General features: G+C 43.1%; 1 protein-coding gene across 15 annotated transcripts in view; it reads right to left on the bottom strand.

The window, feature by feature from the left end:
- The window catches only part of TENM1 (teneurin transmembrane protein 1), a 1,376,511-nt gene that overhangs the window by 42,767 nt on the left and 1,321,415 nt on the right, over window positions 1-12,329 (bottom strand). The window lies entirely within an intron of this gene.

Raw genomic sequence — 12,329 nt, 5'->3', positions numbered from 1 at the left:
AACATCAGCCAGAAAATTTTCCAAGTTTGAATGTTATTGTTTCAAGGTTGCACAGAGCTTTGGCAGAGTGAAAAACTAGCAAGGGACTGCTAGTGTTATAACACTAACTGACTGCTAGTCCAAGAGGAAAACCTACAGAGCAGAGGAACAGGATATTTTTTCAATGCTTATTTACTAAGGGTAGGTCTATACTTACCTCCGGGTCCGGTGGTAAGCAATCGATCTTCTGGGATTGATTTATCGTGTCTTGTCTAGACGTGATAAATCAATCCCGGATCGATCCCGGAAGTGCTCGCCCTCGACGCCGGTACTCCTGCTCGGCGAGAGGAGTACGCGGCATCGACGGGGGAGCCTGCCTGCCGCGTCTGGACCCACGGTAAGTTTGAACTAAGGTACTTCGACTTCAGCTACGTTATTCATGTAGCTGAAGTTGCATATCTTAGTTCGAAGTGGGGGGTTAGTGTGGACCAGGCCGAGGAATGTTAATAAGCCTTATCTACCATCCCAACAATTAGCTAGTTAATTCTTCATAACACAATACAGTATCTAATTAATCATAAGTACTTGTAATGATTGTATTTGTTTTATGAATACCATATTTCAGTGGTGGATTAAGTAATATCTATATGCTTATGGTTAGATTTTGCCCTGTACTATGTGGGCGGGAGTGGTAAGGATCAGTGGGAACCTCTTCCTTCAGTGCAGCAGCAAAAGCAAGATTTCCAACATAGTGCTCAAAATAGTGTTAGAGGCATGACCCCAGTGCCGTTGTTTCTGCTGCATCATGACCCTTGGGAATATGGCCTGCCAGCTAGGGGGTATGGGCAGTACCTTTCCCATTCATCTAGCTCACATGCTGCTGTTTGCCGCATGTTAGCTGGGGCTGCATTCTGCTATGTTTCAAAAGAACACAGCGACATGTCCCCTACTGTGGTTCTTCCTGGGAATCTTGGCCTGGTCATCAGGCTTTTAGAAGACCCGCTCCTCCTCCCAGTGCTGGCCAAGGGAGGAGTTGAACTATAGTTTCACTACTGAAGGCTCAAATAACAATAAAGCCATGAAGGTTACATTATAGCCTGTTTCTGACTGGTGGTGTTTCTGAGAAAAGAAATGATTTCATCTGAACGGGACTTTCCAGGTTAAATATTTAAAACATAGTAAGTAAATAAATCAATAAAATGTAACATATTCCATGCAGAAGATTTTGTGGCAACTACTACTTTGTTCTTGTTGCTGCTGCTGTTGTGCTTCATTTTTTCATGGTGCTAATTAAAACCTCTACGAATTCAGAGACTGCAGATGTTAACGTAAGACTCAGCATTAAGGAATGACATATGGTGAAGAGTATGGGTATCCCAGGATACCTGCCTGTCTGAGATCTGCTGAGGCACCAGGCTGAAGGAAAAGTCTGTTCAGTTACTCAAGATTCAATATTTCCTGAATAAGCTCATTCCAAGAAGTATGTTGCTAGTTTGATAATTGATGTTTTTATAAAGTGAGGGCAATGTGACTAATATGTGTCGTCCTGGGTGGTTATACTGGCTACACCGCAGAATTAGGGAAGCTCACTGGATGATCAGATTCCTTCTTTTACTCCATTTTGCTAGATAGCATAGTAACTGGCATTAAGACTGATGTTGCTGGTTCAAGATTTCTACTGCAGCAGGTGGCTGAGTCATTCCAAATGACGATAGACGGGGTGAAACAGTTGGAAACAGATTTCAGTTGTAGAGGTGCTCATTTCATTTTCCAGGTGACTTTCTGTTCTCTACAGCAGGAGTTAGGGCTGGATTTATATATGGCTTCAGCCTTCATTCTGGTTTCCTCTTTTCAAGTGAGGGATCATTGTGAAGTTGAACAAAACTATGTAGGAACAGAAAATAATGCCTAAAAATAGACTTAGAGGGCCTGATAAAATGTGCCTTCAATGTACTCATATTGCAGAGATGTTGTACAATTATAAAAAACAAAGAACACATTAAAGGTAGCAGGAAAGAAACACCTACTTCCCTGTTTCTTCCTCATAGGTCGCTTTGGTGTAGAGATGATCGGTGATAAACCACGGCCGTGCTAGATCATGTGCTGGTTGTGGAAATCTCAGGCTGAAACAACTATTTCCACCATAATTATATTTGTTCATGTGAGACAAAGGAGATGCTCCGCCATACCATCTGCGAAGTCTTGAAGCTAATTTTATTTTGCAAGCAGACACCTTGGGTGAATCACGCTGCCTTTGCTCAGTGGCTAATCTGCGTTCCTCCCACTGTGAGAAACTATCTGTGACTTTGCAGATTTTAGTAATTTAGTAAATTCAAGCCAAGCTATCAGCTTCTCTGATTTTAGGCTAATAATAGGTTTTTATGTGACTGTATTTTTAATTTAAGTCAAAGGCATTTAAAATCTAGGGGGCCAGATCTCCAATTGAAGTAAATCAATATAGCTGCATTGACTTCAACAGAGGTTTGTTGATTTAGATCAGCTGAGGATTTGGCATATGTTGATGGATGCTTTTTTCTGTCTATCAAAATAAACGGATGAAATATTAGTTGGGGAGACCTGTACAGTTTTTGTTACCAAGGGTCAATGTCTGTTCTCTGTTACCTTCGTGTAAATCTGAAATATCTGCTGAAGCTAATGGAGTTACTGTGGAATCACACTGGTGTATCACAGCAGAATTTGGCCAAATAAGCTAATAAGATCTTCATTTTTCCTAACATGATCAGGGGAATTCAGATATGTCTGAGCAAATACTGCACCATGTTTGTTAGATTCAATGATACCTTGAAAATGCACTGGTTATTCTACCTCTTTGTATTCTTTTCCATCAATCAAATTACCCTCTGGCAGTTCTCTGTGACCAAACAGTCAGTTGGTGCTTCATCCAAGTCTAATACACAAATTACAGAGGACCACTCCAATTCCCATTTGATTTGACTGTGCCTCGTGGCTATTAAAAACCTGTTCATATAAAAGCCCTTCAGTTAGAGTTAGAGGTTTAGGCATGATATTATGCTCTTTAATCGGAAGCGGTACTTCAAAACCCTTATAAACTATCTTTCCTGCTTTTATATTTATTTTTCTTACTTCTTAAAAGTAAGACAACTGTAAATGGTATTTTTATTATTCGAAGGGCTGTTGCCTTTCAAACAATGTAACTGAATGAATGTGGCACTGCGGATTATCCTGAAGTAAATGTAGGCTGGTGAGGTAACAGTTAAGGTCCAATCCTGTATTTCTCACATACCCAAATCGTTGGGCGACAGTCCAGTTTTAGTTCATTGCGGACTAACAACCTTGTGCAATGGAAATGGATGCAAGGTGAAATGATAGCTCCAAGAGTCATCATTTTTGCATATTTATTTTAACATGCAGTTTTCGTGGGACTCTGCATTTAGATGGCAACTTCTTGTGTTGCCTCTACTGCTGCTGAGAGTTAGAGTCAATGCCTTGTTGGTGAAGGTCAAAATTAACTCCTACTTGCCTGGCTTTCTAAATATTTTTAACGCAAATATTTTAGAAAGGTGATATGCACTTAAATCACAGATATGTACCTAAAACCTTAATTTTGGCTTTACCAGATTTTTTTGTCTGGCATAGCTATATTAGATAGGATAGAGAACTCCCACTGAATTCAATGGTAATTTTGTGTGTATAAGAGACCTCTTTCATGCTAACTTGAGGGTGTTCTTTGATTTTGAACCCTTCACTGTGCTTTTTTTCTTCAAATAAGTTGGCTACTTCAAAAAGACAAGTATTACAACTAAATAAAGAGTTCAAGTGGCTTGCTAAACACGTACAAAATAATGTCAATATTTTGTATGTGTTTAGCAAGCCACTTGTACTCTTTATTTAGTTTTATTAGAAGAAAAAAATCAACCCATTGAACCTAATGGCCGTTATCAGAGGGCACCAAAGGTTTAAGTGTTGTGGCACAGGATTTCTTAGCACTTGGATACATTTCATTCATCAGGCAGGCCACATCAAATTCAGAGCATAGGATGCATTATTTCTTTGTTTTCCAGCTATGCCTGGTTGGTATATTTTAAGTCAATTTCATGTAGCAGCATGAAATTCCTGCCAAAAAGATGTTTTTCTCATGGCACAGCATGATGGATTACTTCATATCTATACTGCTCAGCCCTGAGCACTTCCATTTATGCTAAATCAGTTTCTTATTCTATTTTGGATAGGCATCTTCAAACTTGATCCTCCATTTTATTTTTGCCACTAATCTAGTTTTTTATCTCCTCCTATTCAAAGACACCTACAGCTACTGTTTCAACAGAGGCCAAACCATTTTCACTCAACAGACTGTCCTTTTATATAGTCTGCCTTTCTCTTCTTGTGTTCAAAACCTTTGCCCATTAAAACCATTTGGCTGATTTCTTTCATGTAAGATCAGATTTTCATGAAGTCCATTATTGGTCAATTGCTGGAGGCAGGACAGCCCTGCTTTCCTAAACTTTCCGCTGGATGCCTTGCTACATTTCCTCAGAGTTTTCTCAGAGTTGACATCTGCAGATATTTTTCATCATTTTCTGACAGTTGCTCTCTTTTCCAGGACCTTTCCTTTTGTTGACATTGACATTGCCAGTTTCTCTCGGAAGCCTAGATTTTTTAAAAATGATATCTGGAGAGAGAATTTAGCTTACTGCAGTCAGACACTTGGAGGACTCTTCCTTATGGTAAGACTACATCCCTCTACTTGTTTCATAAGAAGTCTTTGCTTTTGGTGCTCTCACTATTGCAGGATTATACAACTCAATTACAGCAGTTATTGCATTTAAAACTTATACATTCATCACTCTCCTGCATAAAGCCCAAGTAAATGGGCTTTGTGTGGGCTACTAGATGGGGAATGCAGAATGAAATCTACCTTTGTAATTAGGAGAATAGCTTGGCAGCCTCTAGGCAGCTGCTATAACAGTCTCTTAGCTTCACATCCTTTGGTCACAGGTTTGTGCCCACTAGTTCCATGTAAACATAGATCTAATAGTCTCCTGGCCTGCCCACCCACCTTCCATGCTGACTTATTCAGAGTTGAGATGGAACCCACCACCCTAGCACATAGGGGTGCAAAGGACCTGTGCACAGCCATGCAGCCTACACAACCCCTGCACACAGTATTATTGGAATTTTAAGGCAGAGGAGGACTTGTGAGTGCTCTCTTCAAGGAAATACATTTCATTATATATGAACTGTCCATCAAGGGAAAAAGAAAAAAAGCCTTTTTCCCTGTTAGGAAGCAGACCCATAAAACATTCTTTGCTATTGGATGAATTTAGTTCCCTAAATTCCAAACTGATATATGAGGCAATTAGAGAGAAGAGATAACACAAATCAATTGCAGTTTTTATGTTTATTGCAAAGCAATCACCATTTTTATTTTTATATTCATGGAACAAAGGCCTTTTAGAGAGAAGGCCGTTCCCTATGACATCAACTCTAAATGGCTCAGTTAAATGTCTTACCATGCCCCCTTATCTCTAAACTAATTGAACACATTTACAACCTCTGCCTTGAGTTCCTCCTCTTAACTCCATCCTCCAATTTGGTTTCTGCTCCTTTCACTCCATTAAACTGCTCTCACCAACATTTCTAGTGACCCCTTCCTAGGGAAATCTCAGGGCCTATATTCCATCTTCATTTTCCTTCACTCCTCTGCCGCCTTTGACACCGTCAGCCATTCTCTCCTTCGCAATATCTTAACCAATACTGTCCTTCCCCCAGTCCTCCTCTTGCTTTGGCAATGCCTATGTCTTGTCTCTCCACTTTCCATGGGCCTCACTGGACTCTGTCTTTGTCCCGCTCCTCATCTTGCCTTACACCCTTTCTTTTGATGATCTCTCCTGCTCACACAGTTTTAAAGTGAAGGTGAAATTCTGGTCCCGTTGAAATCAACAGCAAAACTCCTGTTGCCTTTAGTGGAGCCAGGATTTCACTCTCTCTTTATTTAGTAATAGAGAGTAAAATTTTCAAAAGCACCCAAGTTTCACTGACTTTAAAAATCAATGGAACTTAGACTCTTAAGTCATGTAGGTGCTTTTACACATCGTACTCATAATTTGTACAGTTTGTGGTAAATAACTATTTCTCAAATAACCATCAGTAACTTACAAGGTCATGCTATCATTATCTAGGGATGTGTGTACTGGTGCTCAAATCTCTTAGAAGGGCCATAGTATCTCCTCTCTGCCCTTTTCATTGTGGGGTGAGGAAAGATGGGGTATGACACAACCCCTTGACTGGCTCCATAATAGCCTTATTGATTGACAGAGCCACCCTGGTGAGTTCTGTTGAAGCCAAAATATTCACCAGGTTGTGGGATTTCTCATGGGCCTCCTGGATATCCAGGACTATGGCTACCCTTTTTAATATACCCTGGTGAGCTCTATAATGATTTGGTGGGAAAGAATTGCTCACTGCCTCTACCACCTCAGCTGGTGATGAGGAAGAAGAAACACACAGATGTTGAAACAGGGTATGCTCTATCTCCTCTGCTGGAGGAACCACTGAGGTGGCTTCCACCGGTTTGGTACCAGTCCTGGTCTTGACAACAGGAAGATGTTGTCTCCAGTTCTGATGCTCTCGACATGTGTCCAAGGAAAGAGAATGAGGTGGATGACCTGGCAGCTGGAACCCAGGGGGACCAGAAAGTTCATTGACATGTTCCTGGGACCCCATCCCTGACCAGGCCATTGCCCCTTGTCTGATGGTCATTGCTGAGGTTGCTGTGGGAACCATGGGACACACGTCTGTGACGGAGGATGCCTCTCCTGTCTAGCTTGGGATTCATAGGACCCAATCTCTGAATCTGAAGAAGACGAAGAATCTGAGTCTTCCAGTAATGGGGGAGCAGAACCAGTCAGTACTGAAGAGAGACAGCCAGAAACCAGGGATGGTGATACCGGAGAAGTCATAGCTGACTTCTCCCTCAATGGTACCATCTTCCGAGGTAAGTAAAGTGTAGGTGGCATTGGCATCACACGCTTCAGAGAAGCTGGAGTAGGGTCCTTAGGCATTGGTACTGACTGAAGATCTTCCTGCACCACTGGAGAAACTGGTACCAAAAGATTAAATAGCTCTTAAGTAGGTATCTAGCAGCTGCATACACCTCTGGTGTCAACAGTACCATTAATGCCTCTTGGCTCTAAGATATCAGGAGGTAGCCTGAAAAAGCTGCACTGGGCACTTCAGGGGGTCAATCTCGACAGACCTGGCACAGGCCCTGGAGCTGACAACCATTTCCCAGTTGAAGAGTGTTTTAAGGAGTGCCTCCTTTCAGCATCTCTTCCAGAACCTTGCTTTTAGAAGGCTTCAGTATAATGGGTCATGTTGAGTGAAGTACTGAGTCCCTGGAGGTCTTGTGCCTCTTACTTGGCACCAGTGACAGTGATCAAGCTCTTGACCCTGGTAAGTCAGGGGGAGCACTCTGGACCGAAGCTGATGTACCCTGTGCCCACTGCGAACTGGACAGCTCAGAGGGGACAGAATGCCGCCTCCATAAGAATATACTTAAGCCTAGCAGCTCTGTCCTTCTTAGAGTGAGGCTTAAATCCTCTACAAATGTGACATCTGTCCCTCACATGGGACTCCTCCAAGTATTTAAGGCAGTTGGATTGTGGGTTGCTCACTGACATTGGTTTCCTGCATGAGCGACATGATTTAAACCCCACAGTTCGAGACATGACTCCAGCTCTGGTACCAAAAACTGAATTGGTCAGCCTACAGGCCTAAAAAACCCTACTTGCCAAAAACGTATGTCTAACTAATCACTACCTTAACTATAGACTATCTAACTCAGGGGTGGGCAAACTATGGCCCATGGGCCGGATCCGGCCCCTCAGGGCTTTGGATCCGGCCCACGGGATTGCCCCCCATGGTGCTGTGGGCCCCGTGCCGCTCTCAGAAGCGGCCAGCACCACGTCCCTGTGGCCCCTGGGCGGAGGGATCGGAGGCGGGGGGGCAGAGGGCTCCGTGCATTGTCCTTGCCTCCAGGCACCATCCCCCGCAGCTCTCATTGGCCGGGAACGGGGAACCGCGGCAATGGGAGCTTCGGGGGAGGTACCTAGAGGCATGGCAAGGGCAGCACACGCAGAGCCCTCCGCCCCCCCCCCCCCCCCGGAGCCTGCCCTGGCCCCGGTGCATGCTGCTGCCACCCCAGAGCCCAAACCCCTCCTGTACCTCACCCCCCCAACTCCCTGCCCTAAGCCTCCTGCCTGCACCGCGCACCCTTCCTGCACCCCAACTCCCTGCCCTGAGCCCCCTCATACACCTCGCACTCTTCCTCTGCCCCAACCCCTTGCCTGAGCCCCTTCCTGCACACCGCACCCCCTCCCATACCCTGCACTCCCTCCCACACCCCAACCCCCTGCCCCGGGCTGCATACAATTTCCCCACCCAGATGTGGCCCTCGGCCCAAAAAGTTTGCCCATCCCTGCTCTAACTAAATATGCAGCCACTTTATGTAAAAACAGGTATCTGTACAAGGAATGAGGGAAGACCTTGCAGCAGCAAGATTGTAATCACTGCAAAAACCACCATGTGTGGTAAGAAGGAACTGAGAGGGTGGCTTTATACCAGCACGAAGTGGTGTGTGGCAGCTGAGGGTGCTCGACTGCCCAGGTATTTACTGCAGAGGGAAAATTTCTCTGACAACGATATGCTGGGTGCACAATTCCCTCCAGCAGAATGAATATGTGCAACCACTTGAAGAAGAATAAATGGAAACTTTTGTTTTGCTTTACACTGTCACCCTTGGGCCACATGCTGTGCAGCCAGACAGCACTTCTGGGAGGTGAGAAAGCCATGATTCTAAGAAGGCTGCCTACAAGTTGCTAAGCCTAGTTGTTTGGCTCCAAGTTTCCTTGAAATCAGATGTTTCCATTTGGACCCCAGGAAGTTATGAGTGTGGAGCGTCGGTGCAGTTCCACTACACAAAGTGGTGGAAGCTTTTGGGAAGCAGAACTTAGCATGAGCTTCTTGCATAGCTGAAACAGGACAGGGGTGGACAGAGGGTGAAGTGGAAGGATGTACCACTGTACAGATACTCTGGTGCCTTCTGCTTTAGAGAAGCTCCACTCCTGGAGTGTCTGGGAATCTGGGGGTAGAAGGGGGCGATGGTGGGGGAAGAGAAGATATCTAGGAGTGAAGCCACCAAATCTAAAAAATCCCCCAAAACCTGGTAGAGAAAGCATCGATTTTCCTGCTGAACAACTCAAGCCATTGTGAGCACATCACTCTAATGCTCTGCTTACAGCAGTCGGTTCCTGCTGAATGCAGAGTCAAACTCAAGGTCTCTGCCTTCACCGTCAAAGCTTCCCATAGGCTTGGTTCAGGCTGCCCAAGAGTTTGCATGTCTCAGAGTAACCACAACCTCTCACAACAGCTACATTCTCCAGTCTGATTCTCCACTGACCCCATCACCGAACAGAGCTTTCAAAGCAAAATCTGGACTGGGTCTGTTGATCATGAGAGCAAGATTTGGGAGTGCCAGAGACAGAATTTTCTCAGCAGCTAGATCAAGGCTGTAGAACTCACCTCCCCACAAGGGACTCGAATGAATAGCAGCACTGCTTTCAAAACAAAAAGCAAGGTTCATTACTCTGACAAGAACTGTATTGTGAAACAAGCAAGCCCAAGCGAACAAAAACTCCACCCATGCAAGGAGAAAGCGAGGAGGAGGAAAGAATTAGGTGTTTTGCATTTCTTGGTTACGGCAGGATGCCCATATGGAAAATTCCTATAGAATTGAATAGGGATGAAGCCAATAGGTTTCTGTAGAAATAGCTCTATAGAAATCATACTATAACCCTGCAGAATTTAATAGCAAATACATTCCTTTTTACAGTTTTTTTAAAAAATCATCCTATAGCATTCTAGAGCAAGGATGGAATCCTCTAATATATGCACAGAATGGTTCAAGAGAATGTATAGAAAAGTCTGCATTTTTCTATTAAATTCTATAGCACTTTTCCAAAAGAGTATAAAAAAGACCAGCTGACACAGGGTGATTCCTAATACTGAACCTCATTACACTTGGGTCAGGTGCTGTGTCCAGAAGATGTGCCCAGATGTAAAAATATGATCATGTAAAATCAAGGAAAACATAGTTCCTACAAGATTATTGAGATTAGATTGACAAGATTCAAACCTCCATAGAAAAAAGCCTCAAGGTTCATTTTATCCACTAAATCTTGTAGATATTCTGGAATCTAATTTTTCATACATATTTACATAATAAATATTTTAACTATACAAAATCAATGTCATTTAAATAGCTGTCATCCAATATTGAAAGCAAACAAGTACTGCTGCTTACTCTCTAAACAATCAATAAATAATAATTAGGCTGGTTGTATTATTCAGCATAAACAAGAGACTGTATTCCGTGTAGAAACACTCAAAGATGATTAATATTCACATTATAAGGGGCTTTTACGGAAACACACTGGAAAATGTTGGAATCACAACCCAGCTATTGAAGAGTCCGCTTGTTTTAAGTTGATATCAGCCAGGGTGTTTGTTACTGCTGTGGTATATGTTTGGACAGACATTAAAAGGATCAGTTATAGAGGCAAGACTGGAGCAGATATGGCGCTGCTATGACACAGACCAGTCTATGACAGTCAATTTGCCAATTGTGCCAATATCCAGCCTATAATCAGAAAGCACAGGGCTCAAGATAAGATAAAGGGTACGTCTATACTTACCTCCGGGTCCGGCAGTAAGCAATCTATCTTCTGGGATCGATTTATCACGTCTTGTCTAGACGCGATAAATCGATCCCGGAAGTGCTCGCCATCGACGCCGGTACTCCTGCTCGGTGAGAGGAGTATGCGGAGTCGACGGGGGAGCCTGCCTGCCGCGTGTGGACCCGCGGTAAGTTCGAACTAAGATAGTTCGACTTCAGCTACGTGAATAATGTAGCTGAAGTTGCATATCTTAGTTCGAAGTGGTGGGTTAGTGTGGACCAGCCCAAAGACATGCCCAGTTTCCTCCATACAAACTCCAGGGCCAAGGCTTTCAAAAATAGCAGCCTAAAGTTCAGTTCCTAAGCCCACAGTTAGAAACTTAAATAAGTGGTATGATTTTCTAAATAGCTAAGCAGCTAGCAGCTCACCTTGACTTGGTAAATCTTGACCCCAAGGTCTAGGATAGAGTGTAATGAGTACTTAAAAACTTCAGCTGATTACAAGAGTAGTTAACATTCACCCTCATTATTATTAAACAGAATCAACAAAGACAGACCCTGATCCTGCAAAGACTTAGCCACATGCAAAACTTTACACATTTTGAGTGAAGTTACTGACTACAAAGGGTCTACTCCCAAGGCGTGAAGTTAAGCATGTACATTAAGTCTTTGCAAGACTGTGACCTAAACACACTTCAGAGCACTGGAACAATAATTCTAGCATTTTTTCTAGCATGTTCCCCCTTCCCGTTTTTCTCTTCTTTCCCTATATTTTCAGTTCCTCCTGTTTCTCTTCCCCGCTTTGCCTCCTCTTTCCTCCCATTTCTCAAATCTGTCCCCCCATTTTTCTCTTCTCACCTTCCACTTTTCTTTCTTTCCTTACCAGGAAACCTAGAGAGTTCTCCTTACCTTGCTTAAGCAAATAGCAAGAACCACATCTTCCTTCTGGCTGCTAAGCTGAAACATGATGTTGCAAAACAGAGGGACTGCTCACGAGTCCTACAGGGTTTACAGGATCAGGCCCTATCTTGCTACCCACAACTTTGGAGAGACCTTTTATTAAACCTTCCTAGGTGTGTATTACAGTTTATGGTAGGAATTGAAAAAGTGAGACGGTCTCTTGAAGCTAGTGATATGGATTCATAAATCTAGCACTGAAGAGTCATAAAGAAATCTAATAGCATCTATTCAAAGATTTGTTTGGGCGTGAAATGTACATACAGATGGAGAATCTAACAGTGTCATGACTTTCATCACTTCTCACTCCATGCTGTTCAGTTTCTCATTTTAGTTTGAGGGTTTGATTGAATGGATACTGAATGATGTTCAGCCATTTATGATTTTCCTGCAATGTGACCTACATTACTAAACTTCTTAAATTAATTCTCCAAAGTGGCATATCATTTTGCATACCCTACCTGTCCCAATGGAATCTATCAGCAGGAAATGAAGGCCCAGTTTGAAAAAGCAAAATGACCTTCAGATGTTTTAGCTAATTTGCTTGTAAATGTGATGGTTATTGTCAATAGAACATATTGTACAAGATGTTGCTCACTATTGTTCTATTTGGATTTCTCTCTATCTCGAATTTTATGATGCACGCCTAAAAACTTAACCTCTTACTGGTATTCTATAG

Source organism: Chrysemys picta, chromosome 9, assembly GCF_011386835.1.
Source record: "Chrysemys picta bellii isolate R12L10 chromosome 9, ASM1138683v2, whole genome shotgun sequence".
Classification (NCBI taxonomy): Eukaryota; Metazoa; Chordata; order Testudines; family Emydidae; genus Chrysemys; species Chrysemys picta.
The sequence above is the reverse complement of the archived record's forward strand: the minus strand, read 5'-3'. Positions and strand labels throughout refer to the sequence as shown.